Genomic DNA, 17,098 nt, shown 5'->3' on the forward strand with positions numbered 1-17,098 from the left:
CAGTATTTTCACAAACATTGAAATACAAATAAGGGAATGAAACAAATTGGCAAACTTGATCTGGATCATGCCATCAATTTGTCGAAAGCAAGGACTGTGTTTGTCAACAGGAATGCCTTGTAAGCAGACTTTTAAATATACATGAGCTTGGCATATCGATCAGTACAGGCTTGTCCACTTAAGCACAAGTTAGATAGGTAAAGTTCCATTTGAGAGAAAGTATGATAGTTTATGGATTTTTTTTCCTGTTCATTTCTCAGGGCTTTTCGATTAATCATTTGACAGTGATGTGTGGCTACATTCACCTTTGTCTTTCTGAATGCCAGAATATACACAAGTTAGAAAATCATTAGGAGAGTAGGAGAAAGAAGAAAATCACAATTCGTTCAAATGCAGATATTCATTCAATACATGGAATAAGGTGCTCATTCAAAAGGTTATTTTTATGTTACATTCTCCAATCTATTGTTTCTAAACCTAAATGTTAACTTGAATAAGTAGGGATTAACTTACTTCATCAAAATTATTATTACTGGAAAATTATCACAGTTCTTGGTGAACAATGAATACTTTAGGAGTGAACCTTGTCTCAGACAAAGCATGCAATAACAACTCATCAGTTGGTTTATACCCTGGCTGTTTTCCATTTCCAATTACTTTAACAGAAAAAAACAACCACAATATCTGCAAAGAGAAGTGCAGATTTACTATTGCTCATTTTGCACTCCTGCCTAAGACCATCTTGCACCTAATTGCACCATCAACCTGTCCACCCTCCCAGCCTTTGTACTTATCCTCTGAATCAATGAGATAAACCTTTTGCTGAACTGTCAAATAACCTTCCTTTTTAATTTTTCTGACTATATGTGACAACACCAACAAGATCCAAGCTATTCTGGCAGCTTGAGCATCACTCCTATGGTCTCTGTTCACTTGCTACTTCCAAAGGCCTTTAAATGTTAATGATAAAATAAAGTTATTGAGAGTTCAAACTCAATTAACCTTAACCAGTGAAAATGGTACTTAAGGAGTTTCGATAAATTTAATGGATCTGTCTTCACATTGAAGTCTATTTATACTATAACTGATGTGATTGAGAGTCAGTTAGCTGGGTCCATGTTCAAATTGTAACCGGATTCCAAAATGGTCCTACCATACATTGTCCATCCCTAATTGCTTGCTTGAAAAGCTGGTCTCAGCCATATTATTGAACTGCTGCAAGTTCTTATGGAGAAGGGTCATCTATATTGCTTTTAGTAGATGGAATCCTAGGTCTGTTATTAGACATGGGAGTGAGAATCACTTCCTCTGAGAGACAGATTCACAATCCTCATGTGATCATGTAGTTCTCAGCTCATTTACATATTAACAAACAAGGAGACTGATTCATTTTATGGATCATGCAAGTAGCAAATTCTCTCATGCTGTTAACTCTTGGGTTCACAGGTCTTGGCACAATATTTAAAGGGAACTTCTATATTCTCTGTACGCCAGGAGTATCCATTCAGCCTCAGTTTCTCCTGCAAAACCCACACTTGGATACTTTTACCCAGGCATCACTGAAAGTAGCCCAATGGTTCAGTGTTTCAACAGAGGTAGTAGAAGTGGGAGGTTCACTTGCTTCAGGCTCATACATGCTTGATGTGATAGGTATGAACAAAAGCAAGGACTGATATTTTCAACATTTTATTTATAGCTTCTCCTCTGTCCCTACTTTGGACAACAGCAATAAACTTTCATTTCAAAAGCTAGAGCAGCTCCTGGTCTTGCTGAGATCTCAATGTCATGAGCTCTCTCAGTCAAGGAGCAGAAACAATTCCCTCTGAGCTTCTCCATGCAAAGGAAAATATACCTTTTGAGTTGTCCCCCTAATACATGGAAGCACTTTTATTTGACCCACGTAGCATGACAGTCACTCTTTCTACCTGCAAAATCCTCAGTTGACTGTTTGCCATTGGTGAGGAGCTTGGGAAAGGTAAACTTCAGAAGAAGATCCATCAAATCCTACCCTCCCCAAATTATCCTTGATCATCCTCATGTTCCCTCTGTCATCCTTAAACCTTCATCCCTTACACTGGGTGCCTTTACAGTAGTCACCCAAATGCCTGCACACTTTCCCAGGCCCACACCTCTCATCACATCCCTGCCCACTCTAACCCTTAAACCTCCTAATATCAAAGTCACCTGCTCCTTTTCTGTTCGAGATCCCCCCTGTGACACCTCACACCTATGATCCTTGAACTCCCATCCTGCTGTGTCCCACTTGCCCTCATCACTGTCATTATTTCAGTTGCTTCTCAGCAAACTCAGTTTAACCTCCAAGACCACACAATTGACACCACCACCCCACCCTTGGAGCGCTACACTCAATTACCACCCCTTCCTGCAAATCCCCTTCTCATTTGTAGCTCCGCCACTCATCTTTGTGTCCAACCCTTACACCCTTCCCTGGTGACTCTTACACCTTGGTCAGATGAAATTCACCCTTCACGAGCCTCTTTGTCCCACACCCATTACACCACAGTCTCCCTACCTCAGCTATCATCCATACCCCAATAAACCCACACGACTGACATCTTAGCACAGAATAGGTGAAAGTTCCCCAAAGAGGACAGAGCAGCAGCTCCTCATTCCAAAGTTCAGGACAATGACAACCTCACCTGCTACTTGCCTTTATTATGAAGTCTTGAATCTAAAGGCATGTATTTCTCATGTGTGCAGAACTCCTTTGGGAGGTTAATTCTTAATTCTGGTTTAATTCTGCCAAGTGGGCCTGTTAATGAGCATGTGTGAGATGCAAATGCACATAATAAAGCTTCTTGATTCTTGCTGTCAGGAAGATTGACCCACATTTAATGTTTCTGGAGCTTAATTATAAAAGTTCATCCCACCATCAAGCTTCTAACTTTTGGTCTCCTTTATAATTAAGATCCCCTGATTACCTTTCTTTCTGCTCCAGACAAAAGATTCTATCAAGTAGAGGACTTCCCAGTGAAAGAATGGTGATGTACTTTCAAGTCATGACAGTTTGTGTCTTGAATATTGATTGTGACCCTTGTGCACAGGGGAAGACTTGTCAGCATTGTTTGCTGATCACATGCCAGTCTGCCCTTTGTAAAGGCAAGCTATACCTTGAAGAATTCTGCAGAGGAGTCATATTTGACTAGAAATACTTGCCCTGTTTCTCTCTGCATAGATGCTACTTGACCTGTTGAGTATTTCCAGTGCTTTCTGATTTTATTTCAGATTTCCACTGTATACAGTATTTTGCTTTTATTTAAAAATCCTTGGGATTTTTACAAGGATTATTTTTAGTAATCTAAGCTTGTTTTTGCTGTCTGAAAATAATTATCATGAATCAGTCTCCTACTGGCAGATCATCATTATTTGTGTGACTTTGTAAATAAACATGCTGGTAATAAAGTTGACGACCTTTCTCTGGGCATGGAGTGATGATACAAGAGAGACTGGTACAAAAGTGGTGGATTGAATCAACAAAAGCCACAATGATCTGCTGGTGTGCTGGGCTGTGATAGCTTTCTTAGGTGGTAGAGCCAGTAGTTCTTGTTTTTCTACAGAATCATCAATAGCTTCTTCTTTTTCCTCCTGCTCCATTGTTCCCTCCTGAAAGTTTCTAAAGTCCAGCGCAAATCTAGAATTTCTTTCTGGTCATATTGTAAGAACACCACAAGCTATCAGGTGAGCCAAACTGTCACAAAAGACTGACTGCTTAGTAAGTCAAAATCATTATAGATATATATGGTTTTGATTGTACTACCGCTCTGTATCATTGTTCAGTTCCTAACAAGTGTCATGAAAGTTCAAGTTATAAGTCCATTTTAAAAACATTAATCGCTGAACACTTGGAAAACAATGACAAGATTGAACAGAATCAGCATAGGTTTACAAAAAGAGAATCGTGCTTAACAAATCTATTGGAATGTTTTAAGGATGTGATAAGTAGATTGATAAGGGGGAATCCAGTGGATGTAGTTTACTTGAACTTTCAGAAAGCATTCAGTTAGGTTTCACATAAGAGATTAGTATGTAACATTAAAGCATATGGGATTGGGGTAGCATACTGATATGAATAAAGCATTGACTGGTAAACAGGAAACAAAGAGTAGGAATAAATGGGTAATTTTCAGAGAGGCAGCCAGTGATCAGTAGTAGCACAAGGATCAGTGCTTGGATCCCAGCTATTCACAATATATGTTAAATGAGAGACCTAAATTAATATCTCTAAGTTTGCGCACAACACAAAGCTGGGCAGGGGATGCACTGTGAAGGGGATGTAGAGATGTTTTGTTGTGACTTGGATGAGGTGAGTGGGGTGATAGATGAAAAACGAATAAATATGAAGTTATCCAGTTTGATAGCAAAAACAGGAAATTTGATTGTTATCTAGATGATGATAGATTGGGAAATGGGGAGATGTACTAAGACTGGGTGTCCTTGTACACCAGTCACTGAAAGTAAGCATGTGAGTGCAGCAGACAGTGAAGAAGGCAAATGATATGTTGACCTTCATAGCGAGGATCTGAAAACAGGAGCAGTGCAGTTTTGGTCTCTTTATCTAAGGAAGAATACTCAGGCTAATAAGAGAGTGCAATGAAGATTTACCAGACTGACTGCTGAGATGGCAGGACTGATGTATGAAGGGAGAATGGATCAGCTAGGACTACTGTATATTCACTGGAGTTCAGAAGAATGAGGGGAATCTGTTAGAAACATGTAAAATTCTAAGGGTAAATGCAGGAAGGATATTCCCAACGAATGAGGGAGTCCAGAATTAGGAGTCACAGTCTAAGGATATGGTGTAGTCCATTCAAGACTGAGATGAGGAGAAATTTCTTCATCCAGAGAGTAGTGAGCCAGTGGAATTCTCTGCCATTGAAAGCTGTTCTTGTTAAAACATTGATTTTTTTTTCCCAAGAAGGAGATCTATTTGTTCTTAGGGGAAAGGGATATGGGATCAAAGGGGGAACAAAGTACTGAGTAGATCATTTTGAAATCATTGTCATATTGAATGGTGGAACAGGCTCGAAGGACCAAACGGCACACTCCTGTTCCTATTTTCTATGTTTCTGTCATGATGGTCCTTATTCCCAAGCACCAGATTGACATCCAATTGTCCAGATGGAAATAAAGAAATGATCGGGACCAGAAGAAGCGGAAGTTACCAAGACAAGGGGATACTAGAAATAAACCTGTATTCTACATTGATATCTGTTATAAATCACCAGCTGGATGTTCAGCAAATGGAAGCCTTCCATTCATTTATTGCCAAAGTTGGAGCATGCGTAGCTATCTAAGTTAATTCATTGAGACCTTACTGTTGAGAAGTCTGCAATCTTTGTAATTTCCAGAGATTTGTTTTCCTGTTTTACTAACCACCTTGGAAATATAATGACTTTGTCAGCGTTAACAAAGAAAGCTGTAAATTGACTGTTGATGGTTATTATTGCCTGGAATTATCCTGAGATATGGAAATTCAAGGCTACAGTCGTGTGTGACCTGGTGTTAAGCTGCAGATGATGTTGAAGTCTCCCTAGCCAAGTTGAGCTGTTAGTCACTATTCCTCAATTAATTGGATATGAAATATTCTGCTGCTGTAAAGTTATATGGTGCAAATCCTCCTGCACACTCCATTCTGAGCCTCTTTTCAATTAAGCTATGTTTCCCTCCAGTCCTACCTATTTTTATATTATGGCTTAGAATCGACACCAGACAGTCTGTGCCTTTAAGGCAATTACATGACATTATGACATGTGACTGTCCAGTATAACACTTGCCACCTCACCTTCAATCATTTCCTCTGTGTAATGGACTCTGTGTAGTGTCATTAGTCTTGTAAGTCAGTCATCTATGTAACATTAGTAAACACAGAGCACAAGACTATGTAAATCTGTGATATTATAACCTTGTAAATTAGGGTTACATTATGTCTCATTGTCAATATGATCATTTAAAGTATGTGCTCCTGATATTATCACTATCACCGTGTATGACCAACAAACATACAAACGTGCCAATCTAGGTGAGGGTACAAAGATCTGAGGGTATAAATATCTCAGGTACTATCTTACTGGGATCACTTGAAGAATGACATGTTTCTCTGTTATAATAAAATGAATTAATATGAACTGATGTACCTGAAAAAGTAATATTTGTATTTTTAACATTAACTGGGAAATACTAAGGGGTCATAATGTCTGTTGGATCTTTTGCTACCACTTATCCAAGCTCGATTTCTTATGTTATGAGGGAAAACATAAGCACTGATGCATCAGTTAGTGTATTAATAATTAAATTTTCAAGTTATTTGACACAACAAAAATCCATGGTATATGTTACATGAGCGAACATATTGTACACCACAAGCAGCATCATTTGTTGCTGTTCTTTCCCCAAAGACAGACTAAGGATGTTTACCCTAGCTGGCAGACTAACTTTGTGCAGATTCCCCTTAGCACAGATTGCCGACAGCACCATACAATAATTTGCAACAATTTATCTGATCAGCTACAGCAACCATCACAGCTGGAAATAGGCCAGAAAGCCCGTTCCAACTATTCCAAGGAATTTTTGTTTGGTTTTTAGAATATGTAAATTCAACACTCGAGAAGCTGAGTTTCTGAGAACAATCCTTAGATACACACAGAGCCTTTGTTAACACATATTAATTTGGCCTCCTTCTGTTGCAGACAGTTACATTGAATGACTAAATGGTGCCTGACTGCATCAGTCACCCACCCCGTGCACATCTGGCATTTGGAATTATTAAATGAAATACAGAGACCTAGTTCCTATTTTATGACTGCAAATTGGTGATATGTTAGTTGCACTCCTTCATCTGACTAGGTAAAAACAATGACTGCAGATGCTGGAAACCAGATTTTAGATTAGTGGTGCTGGAAGAGCACAGCAGTTCAGGCTGCATCCGAGGAGTAGCAAAATCGACGTTTCGGGCAAAAAACCTTCATCAGGAATAAAGGCAGTGAGCCTGAAGCGTGGAGAGATAAGCTAGAGGAGGGTGGGGGTGGGGAGAAAGTAGCATGGAGTACAATAGGTGAACAGGGTAGGGGATGAAGGTGATAGGTCAGGGAGGAGGGTGGAGTGGATAGGTGGAAAAGAAGATAGGCAGGTAGGACAAGTCATTGGGACAGTGCTGAGCTGGAAGTTTGGAACTAGGGTGAGGTGAGAGAAGGGGAAATGAGGAAACTGTTGAAGTCCACATTGATGCCCTGGGGTTGAAGTGTTCCGAGGCGGAAGATGAAGCGTTCTTCCTACAGGCGTCTGGTGGTGAGGGAGTGGCGGTGAAGGAGGCCCAGGACCTCCATGTCCTCGGCAGAGTGGGAGGGAGAGTTGAAATGTTGGGCCACAGGGCGGTGTGGTTGATTGGTGTGGGTGTCCCGGAGATGTACCCTAAAGCGCTCTGCTAGGAGGCGTCAAGTCTTCCCAATGTGGAGGAAACCACATCGGGAGCAACGGATGCAATAAATGATATTAGTGGATATGCAGGTAAAACTTTGAGGATGTGGAAGGCTCCTTTAGGGCCTTGGATGGAGGTGAGGGAGGAGATGTGGGCGCAGGTTTTACAGTTCCTGCGGTGGCAGGTGCCAGGATGGGAGGGTGGGTTGTAGGGGGCGTGGACCTGACCAGGTAGTCACGGAGGGAACGGTCTTTGCGGAAGGCAGAAAGGGGTGGGGAGGGAAACATATCCCTGGTGGTGGGGTCTTTTTGGAGGTGGTGGAAATATTGGTGGATGATTTGGTTTATGCGAAAGTTGGTAGGGTGGAAGGGGAGCACCAGGGGCGTTCTGTTCTTGTTACGGTTGGAGGGGTGGGGTCTGTGGGCGGAGGTGTGGGATGTGGACGAGATGCATTGGAGGGCATCTTTAACCACGTGGGAAGGGAAATTGCGGTCTCTACTATCAGATTTAGAAGTCACACTGTGCAAAGCCAAGGAACAGTCAAATAAACTTGTTAATTCACTTGCAAGACCAGTAAAAGGATCATGTGGAATATGTTGCACAAGAAAATCATGATATAATATTTTCTTTCCCATAATTCAGAATGGCCCATGAGTGGAAGTCAGAAAGCTGCTCTTAGGTCATATTTATGAATGCAAAGACAAAATCATATTTCATGGCTCTCAGCAATGTGTTTTTTTTGCCTATTAGAATGTCAAAATTGATACGAAAGGCTATTAAGTCTAATGCATCCAGCAGAATCTATAACCCCTCCTACCAGAACATGAAGAAAATGCTGTGATTACAAGATAAATATCTTGAAAGAGAATGAACTTGTGATATCTGCTGAACATTCTTAAAGAAATTGTTATCATATTTTACAAGTGCACCAACACCCATGTATGCACATATCATGTATAAGCAAGCACCAAAATAATCACTTGTAATGTTTAAGATTTAAAAATACTGCATTAGCTTCCTATCTAATGCAACTTTGAGCGAGTATACCAGGGGACTAACAGCACTATACTAGCCAATCACAGTGTTAATATCAATCTTGCTCTAATTTAATTTATCCTGAAAGGGCAACAGAACTGAAATCCTATCTGTGACTGAACTAAATCTTCAGTAACAATTATAATCAGGATTTACTGCTGTCCACTTGAGTAATGCTATTAGCAGAAAGAAGTACTAAGCAAGCTTCTTCTGGGATTTGCATTCACACCTATTCTTTAGATATAGTATTTTAAATGCAATCTTGTAACTGGAGGTTCTGACATGTTTCACACTTTAAAATACTCCTTGGAATCCTTAACTCTTTCTTTTTCTCCCTTAATGAAGCTTATCAACAAAGATGTATAAACCACAATCACTGCTGACAAGGAGTCTCTGTTACAAATATATCACGTTCCTCAGTTATAATGTAGAATACAGCTCAGATGAAGCAATCCACTTCATTAACATAAGCACTACGCTGAAACAAAAAAAACCATTGTAATTACTTTCCTTTTAGCACTCTCTCAAGCAGAATTTGGGTGCACTTGGAAGGATGATAAGGCAAGGGTACCATGTAATTAGTTAGGAAATGAAAAAACAGAGTTGGAGGTACTATTTTTATCTACCTTTCTCACTTTTGAAAAGTCATATGAGTTAGATATCTGATGTTCCAAAGTGTGAGCAAGCCTAAACCAAAGAAATCTTAACCCATCAAGCAATGAAGTTGAAGTGACAGGAAACCTTGGAATTCTAACAAAGCATTTCCTCATTCATTTTGTATCAAGCTGAGTCAGCATTAAAATGCTTTCAGCAAAGCTGCAGTTGCATTGTTACTGTAGAAGTCCACTTATGTTATCACCTTCTGGTGATTCAGAGCCCATTCCCAAGTAACCACTGCTATGAAGTCATATTGAAGATGTACAGAAAGAGGGAGAGATGAATCTGCCTGATTACCTTTTGTTGATAGGCAAGAGGCTGGAAGAACACAGCAAGCCAGGCAGCATCAGGAGGTAGAGAAGTCGACGCTTCGGGTGTAACCCTTCTTCAGGACTGGGGGTGGGTGTGGGGGAAGCTGCAGATAAAGGGAAAGGCGGGGGCAGGGTGGTGAAGTGAGGATAGGTGAAGACAGGTACAGGGTACAACCTGGTCGGTCAATGGGAGGAATGAATCCATTTGGTGGCAGGGAGCAGTGGAAGGGGCGGGGGGGGTGGTGAGCTGGGAGGGGAGTCAGGGGAACGAGAGGAAGGGTATTTGAAATTGGAGAACTCAGTGTTGAGTCCTCCAGTTTGTAGGCTGTCCAGATGGAAGATGTTCTTTCAATTTGTGGAAACCTCCCTTTCCATTTACTGATGCTGCCTGGCTTGCTGTGTTCTTCCAGCCTCCTGCCTGTTTACTTTGGTTTCCAGCATCTGCAGTTTTTTTTTGTCTCTGATTATCTTTTGTTAGCTGTATGGATAATATACACCATTCCTAGAACCATGCTGCTGAGTCTTAGTTCTAACTATCAGCAGGCATCATTGATGATATATCAAATCAATTATTATGATGAGACTTAACTATTATCCTACGGGTGTAGTATTTTTATGTTACGTTCTTACCGTTGTTATGGACTAGACCAAACCCCCTCAAAATATATCAAGGAGACAGCCTTAATCCTAACTTTCATCCAGGCATGGTGGCTCAGTGGTTAGCACTGCTGCCTCACAGCACCAGGGACCCTGGTCTGATTCCTGCCTCGTGCATTTGTGTGGGGTTTCCTCCTACATTCCAAAAGATGTGCAGGTCAGGTGAATTGGCCAAGCTAAATAGCCCATAGTGTTAGGTGCATTAGTCAAGGGTAAACATAGGGGAATGGGTCTGGGTGGGTTGCTTTTCATGGATTGGTGTGGGCCTGTTGGGCCGAAGGGCCTGTTTCCATGCTGTAGGGAATCTAATCTTATTTACAGACAGGTCTAAGGTGCTGCACTCCAGATGTCATTTGATTGGTTACACTACTAGGCTTTAGGAAAAATAAACTTTCTTCTTACACTATAGTTAAATTACAAACTAAAGCAAAAACAACTGTATAATTTCAACTCTATCGGAAAACATGACAGAATAATAGATCATTTAACTACTAAAAACTATTCCAATATGGTAACATCCCTTAAACTCACCCTTGGCAAAGGCAAATTCAGTAAAATAGATTGCCTCCATGTGATGGATCTCCAGTCCAGAAAGAAAGAACACTAAGAGAAAAATTCTGGCAGAGAGAGGTGTAAGGCAGCTTCCACAACCAATATCAAAACCTGAACACTGCAAGTTAAACTATAATCCTGGTTCTATGGGACCCTGATCCCATCCATTGAAGCTGCTTCTTTTGTTCTAACCTTAAAAAAAACCCACAACCTCACAAGCTGTTTATTTATTTCAAAGCGATAGCTTGACACCTCTGCCTTAAAGCCTCTGTTGAAAACAAACAGGACAAAATACATCTCTTCAAGCCATAGTTTTGTCACTCAGTACTGTTTGATCTTATGGTTGCATTAAAGATTGACATTTTCACCTATGATCCACTTTATACGAATATAAGCACCACCTGCTGGTGTACTGGTAAGCAATGGAATGCTTTAAATGCATCATCAAATAAAGTTGTTAAGTTTATACAGCACATACATGTGGATATCAACCTCTGCTTAGTCCATGTCATTTCAGTACCACCCCTCACCTTCAGAGTTACAATCTAAGGGCTGTCTTATCCAACCCTCGATGTGGCTCATAGACAATTTCCTTGGAAACATTTGGGCATCAATCCAATGAAAAGACCATGTAGACAGATGACCTCTGCTCAAGGTTTCAAATGGTACAAATTACTCTTTTATCCAGCAAAACATTACCTTCTCCCATCCAGATGATTGGTTCAGATTGTCACAGGTAATGCTGTTAACTAGCATGGTATCACATCTACCCTCTGTGTGACCCGTGGCAGCAAACCTCAAACTTATTGTTTTATTTTTGTAGCCAAACTGCACGGCTGTTAAACCACTTGGTTGCTTTGTGAAATTGAAGCTGTATCCATTACCGTTTCAAGAATTTCGAACCATGTACTGTGCAGCCTAAGCACCAACCTTGTGCTTTCACAGACAACAAACCTTGCATACAAGTCTCTGAGAAACTGCAGGAGAGAATTTTATGTCAGACCTATCATTACTACCTTCATTTGCACAGTATGCCACAGAGGCAGTCAAAGCATTGTCAAACACTGAGCTAGATCTGTGAATATCAGATCAGATTTTGCAAACTGCATGCTACCTAACTGTGAGGAGCCCATGATCCCAGTCTGTTCTTCACACTAGAGCTCACACTCCATTCTTCACTGGCTATCCACATTACATCAAATTCAGCAAAAGTCCCTTTCATCTCTAGGACTGGCATGATTAACTGTCCAGTCTGAATGTTACATGTTTTGTCACACATGTACCAACTGCTGCAAGGTACCTGCCTTTGTAAGCAAGCTTCCATTCAAACGCTTCCTTTGGGTTGTGACCAATACACAGGATGGTTTACTTCCTGCACAATTAAATCACCACACCTATGTCTTGGTCACCCATCATGTCATCAAATCAACTCAGTCTCAGCTCTCTCAATATATTACTTTCTCTCTGGACCTTCCCATACACTGTCATTCGTCCAGTCTTTGAGTGACCTTTCAGAGGTGATTACCATTTTGTTTTCTGTCAATGTCGTTAAGTGTGAGTGATAAATCATTTTAGTTAAACAGGAGTGACATGACTACTTCCATCATCACCAATGTACACCATAACATCTTAAAGCAGGATTCCCAAAAAAGTGGGTCTGGACTCCTCGAAGGGATGTAAGCGTAAATTTTGGGGTCACAAGCTGATGGAACAGCAATGACCATTGTAGAGCTCTGGCTGAGTTATAACATTGGTAGTCCTGCTTAACAACCTGACCTTCATTCTCCCAATTCTTACTGAGGGGTCATGACAAACTTCAAGCTTCAAAATAGGGTTGCAATAGAAAAGGTTTTGGGAAGTACTGACTTAACAGGTGCTCTCCCCAGTTGAACATTAAGCTTCATCTATCAGATGGTCCCCAAGCTTTCGTATGGACTGATCCTGCTCCTGGAATTTTTACCCTATTTGGAGAAAAGCTGCTTCAAGAGCACCATATTTGTCATTAAACCCAGGAGATCAAAGAACCCCTTCTAGAACCCTACAGCAGAGAAGCCCGTATGGGAACTCAAGAGCAAGTTTTTACACATGGATGCCTAACCACTCCTGTGGCACATCTATTGGTACTGCAAATTCAACTCAGACCTTTGCTCCTAAGGTCATTCAATGAGAGAATTACACAGAGAGACTTGTTCCTCTGACAGGGTGATTGAGATTCATCCTTGACTCTCTTCAGGTCAATTAATTATGCATCAGAAATCCAAGCCTCCCTAGGAGTATAACAAACATTCATTCCAGTTGATTTTGCTGATGTACCTTAGTGCTGACCACAAGTCACAGACCAGGCTATTGAACAACCTATGTCAATGACATTTGGTGCAATACAAGTATATTAGGTTCCAGTCACATAGCACAACTTATCAAATTAAGAGATTGGAATGTTACAAAGCCTTTTTCTTCTGTGATCTGCTCTATTTCCACAGAAAGTGAATATTTCCCTCCAGCTGGTCCCTTCTGGCAAACACTAGCATATCAATTGAGTTGTCTGTATTTTTCACAACTATGGGGTCCTCACAAATTTCACAGCCTATGATGAGTGCCCCAGTCTTGTCCCAGACTCCTGAGCTGTCACCCATCATATCCTCAGCAATGCAATGACACTAATACTTGATCCAGAGCCACATTCTTTTATTGCCTATTATAGTTAGGCAGTCCCCAAACACACGTTCCATCTGGGCTCCTAATCATTTTGGCTCTAAGCACACCTAACCAGGTGTCAACATACTCTATTAACCCTGTTTCTGCTATGCCTGGCTTTGAGATATTCAACTGTCAGAAATCCTTCTCAAATTATCTGACAGATTTTACACTTCAGGATGAATGGCAACATTAGGGCAGAGTCTGGTGGGTAATCTGACCTGTCAGTATGTCCAAAATGCAAATTGTTTGTTGTGATTTCAATGTGTTGGTTGGAATTCCCCTTGCAACAATGTTTTTCTATCTGACATTTATGATTTTGTAACTAAGTGTTCATTTTGATGGAAAGAAGATGTTGCAAATATTTATCTTACTTTTTTGGCATTATTAGGCCTTCTTCTGCTCCTTATTAATTCTGTAATTCTGATTCTGTGAATTTGATGTATAAGGAAGAGGATAGAAGATCATGCCATTTATTGTTATCACCCTCTGGTGGCTGGGAGCTATTCCTATATGGCTGCGGACATTTTGTATTGTTTATTGTACTGCTTGAATCTGTCATTAATGTTTCCTCTTGAACACTGATGATATTATGAACCAGTTTATGTGTCAACCTGAAGGTAAAGACAGCCTATTGCCACAGTGTCGTTCCCACTCATAACATATTTGTTCACAAAGAAAAATTAATATGTAAGAAGTTCTTACTTAGAAAATGGTTAACCTAAAATTGCATTAAAATCATTTTTTTTTGATCAGTGCTAGCAAATGAAACCTTTCAAAACCAGCAGCAAATAGAATAAGAGTAATGATTTTCTAGGTGAAAAAAAATCTAATTTGCTCACGTCAGTTCTCAATCATGCCTGCTTCTCACTAGTAGTGACAAATGGTCAGGATAACCGATGTATTTAACTGCATGTAACTATCACAGTGACCAATGACTGGCAGAAAGTAGTCAGTGGGCAATTAGCACACTCCAGTTCAAAAGCAATGCAGACAGCAGGCAAACTTCCGACTGCCTACTAATTTAAATGATAGTGGCATGCTGCCCAGTGCTTAACATACTGTCGAATGGCTGTATGTCTCAGCAGGCAGCCTACATTCATACAAGGTTAGCACTTAAAGCTAACCTATACCTCTTAAAATAGAGACAGTTTCTCATTGCAATTGGTCCTGGAAGCTATTGTAGAAGAATGTCTAACCTACAAGGTACAATATGGCAAAGAACAGGCTCCAAGAGATTCTGATACAGATTCAAGACTCAGGCACAAGATGTAGAGGGAAGAAAGTTTCTCTCAGCACAGCAGCCTGCCCAAGTATTTAAAAAGAAATAATGCAAATAAACACAATGCCATCCTGCAAACTTGGTTGTAGTGTGATACTGATAATGATAATGACAATGATATCACACCAGTGATTAAATTCAGTGAATTCATCTCCAATTATCTTATTTTCACAGATGAAACACAAGCCTTATACTTTTCATGATAGCACACCCACTTCATTCACCTGTCAACAGTTCCTATCAAGCACTTATCCTATCATACCTAATACTGTTTTGTTTTGCCTTACCCTCACACTTCGGGCACTGCTGCAAGCCTTGCACATTTTGCAAACAGGCAACTACATCACCTCTTGTCTCCCTCTTCCAGGCCAAGTTGACAGAAAACTATAGGCAAGAGTAGCCAACCTGCTAACCTGCAACTGGGCATTCCTCACACCCACCCACCCCCCAACCCCCCAAAGAAAGATCAGTGGTTGCATAGTGTTACTGTTACTGAAGCTTTGGCCAGTACAGAGACCATAGAAGATAACAATATACAAACATTGTCTGATGCCCAATCTCTTTGTTTCTGTACACGACAAGCAAAGGCCACTCAACATAGAGTCATAGAGGTATACAGCATAGAAACAGACCCTTTGGTCCAACCCGTCCATGCCAACCAGATATCCCAATCCAATCTAGTCCCAATGCCAGCATCCGGCCCATATTTCTCCAAACCCTTCCTATTCATATACCCACCCAAATGCCTCTTAAATGTTGCAATTGTACCAGCCTCCACCACTTCCTCTGGCAGCTCATTCCTTACACATACCACCCTCTGTGTGAAAAAGTTGCCCCTTAGGTCTCTTTTATATCTTTCCCCTCTCAGCCTAAACCTATGCCCTCTAGTTCTGGACTTCCCGACCCCAGAAAAAAGACTTTGTCTATTTATCCTATCCATGCCCCTCATAATTTTGTAAACCTCTATACGATCACCCCTAGCCTCCGACACTCCAGGGAAAACAGCCCCAGCCTGTTCAGCCTCTCCCTGTAGCTCAGATCCACGAACCCTGGCAACATCCTTGTAGATCTTTTCTGAACACTTTCAAGTTTTACAACATCTTTCTGATTGGAAGGAGACCAGAATTGCACGCAATATTCCAACAGTGGCCTAATCAATGCCCTGTACAGCTGCAACATGACCTCCCAACTCCTGTACTCCATACTCTGACCAATAAAGGAAAGCATACCAAAAGCCTTCTTCACTATCCTATCTACCTGCGACTCCACTTTCAAAGAGCTATGAATCTGCACTCCAAGATCACTTTGTTCAGCAACACTCCCTAGGACCTTACCATCAGATGTATAAGTCCTGCTAAGATTTGCTTTCCCAAAATGCAGCACCTCACATTTATCTGAATGAAACTCCATCTGCCACTTCTCAGCCCATTGGCTCATCTGGTCCAGATCCTGTTGTAATCTGAGGTAATCCTCTTCACTGTCCACTACACCTCCAATTTTGGTATTATCTGCAAACTTACTAACTGTACCTCTCATGCTCACATCCAAATCATTTATGTAAATGACAAAAAGTAGAGGACTCAGCACCGATCCTTCTGGCACTCCACTGGTCACTGGCCTCCAGTCTGAAAAACAACCCTCCACCACCACCCTCAGTCTTCTACCTTTGAGCCAGTTCTGTATCCAAATGGCTAGTTCTCCCTGTATTCCATGAGATCTAACCTTGCTAATCAGTCTCCCATGGGGAACCTTGTCGAACGCCTTACTGAAATCCACACAGATCTAATCTACTGCTCTTTCCTCATCAATCTTCTTTGTTACTTCTTCAAAAAACTCAATCAAGTTTGTGAGACATGATTTCCATGCACAAAGCCATGTTGACTATCCCGAATCATCTGGGTGCTCTAACAAAAGCTCAAGGTGCAGTCATGAAAATTCAGTCCCCAAATGGGGTTCAGCTTGCTGCCAAAATGCCAATAACAGTGACCTAATTCCAAATCAGGATGATATGTGACTTGGCAGAGAATGTGCAAGTGGTGGAATTTCCATCCATTCACTACCCTTATATTTCAAGGTGGTTGAGATTGTGGGTTTGAAAATGCTGTCATAAGTACACAGGCAAGTTGTTGGAGTGCATCAAGCACACCGTGCTTATTGCAGCCACTGTGTACCAGTGCAAGAAATAGTGGATGTTTGAGGTGATGAATGAGGCACTAATCAAGCAAGCTGTCATTTCCTGGATGTTGTCAAAGTTCTTAAGTGCTGTTCTCTACTTAGCCAGGCAAATGGAGAGTTTTCATCATACTCCTAGCTTGTGCCACGTAGCTGGTGGACAGACTTTGGAAAGGTCATCACAGAGTTCTCAGCCTCTGACATCTACAGTATTTATCTGCCTGATTCCATTCAGTTTCTGGCCAATAGTAACCTCCAGGCTGTTGGTGGCAAGGGTTCAAATATGTTTATACCATTGCATGT

Source organism: Hemiscyllium ocellatum, chromosome 2, assembly GCF_020745735.1.
Source record: "Hemiscyllium ocellatum isolate sHemOce1 chromosome 2, sHemOce1.pat.X.cur, whole genome shotgun sequence".
Classification (NCBI taxonomy): Eukaryota; Metazoa; Chordata; class Chondrichthyes; order Orectolobiformes; family Hemiscylliidae; genus Hemiscyllium; species Hemiscyllium ocellatum.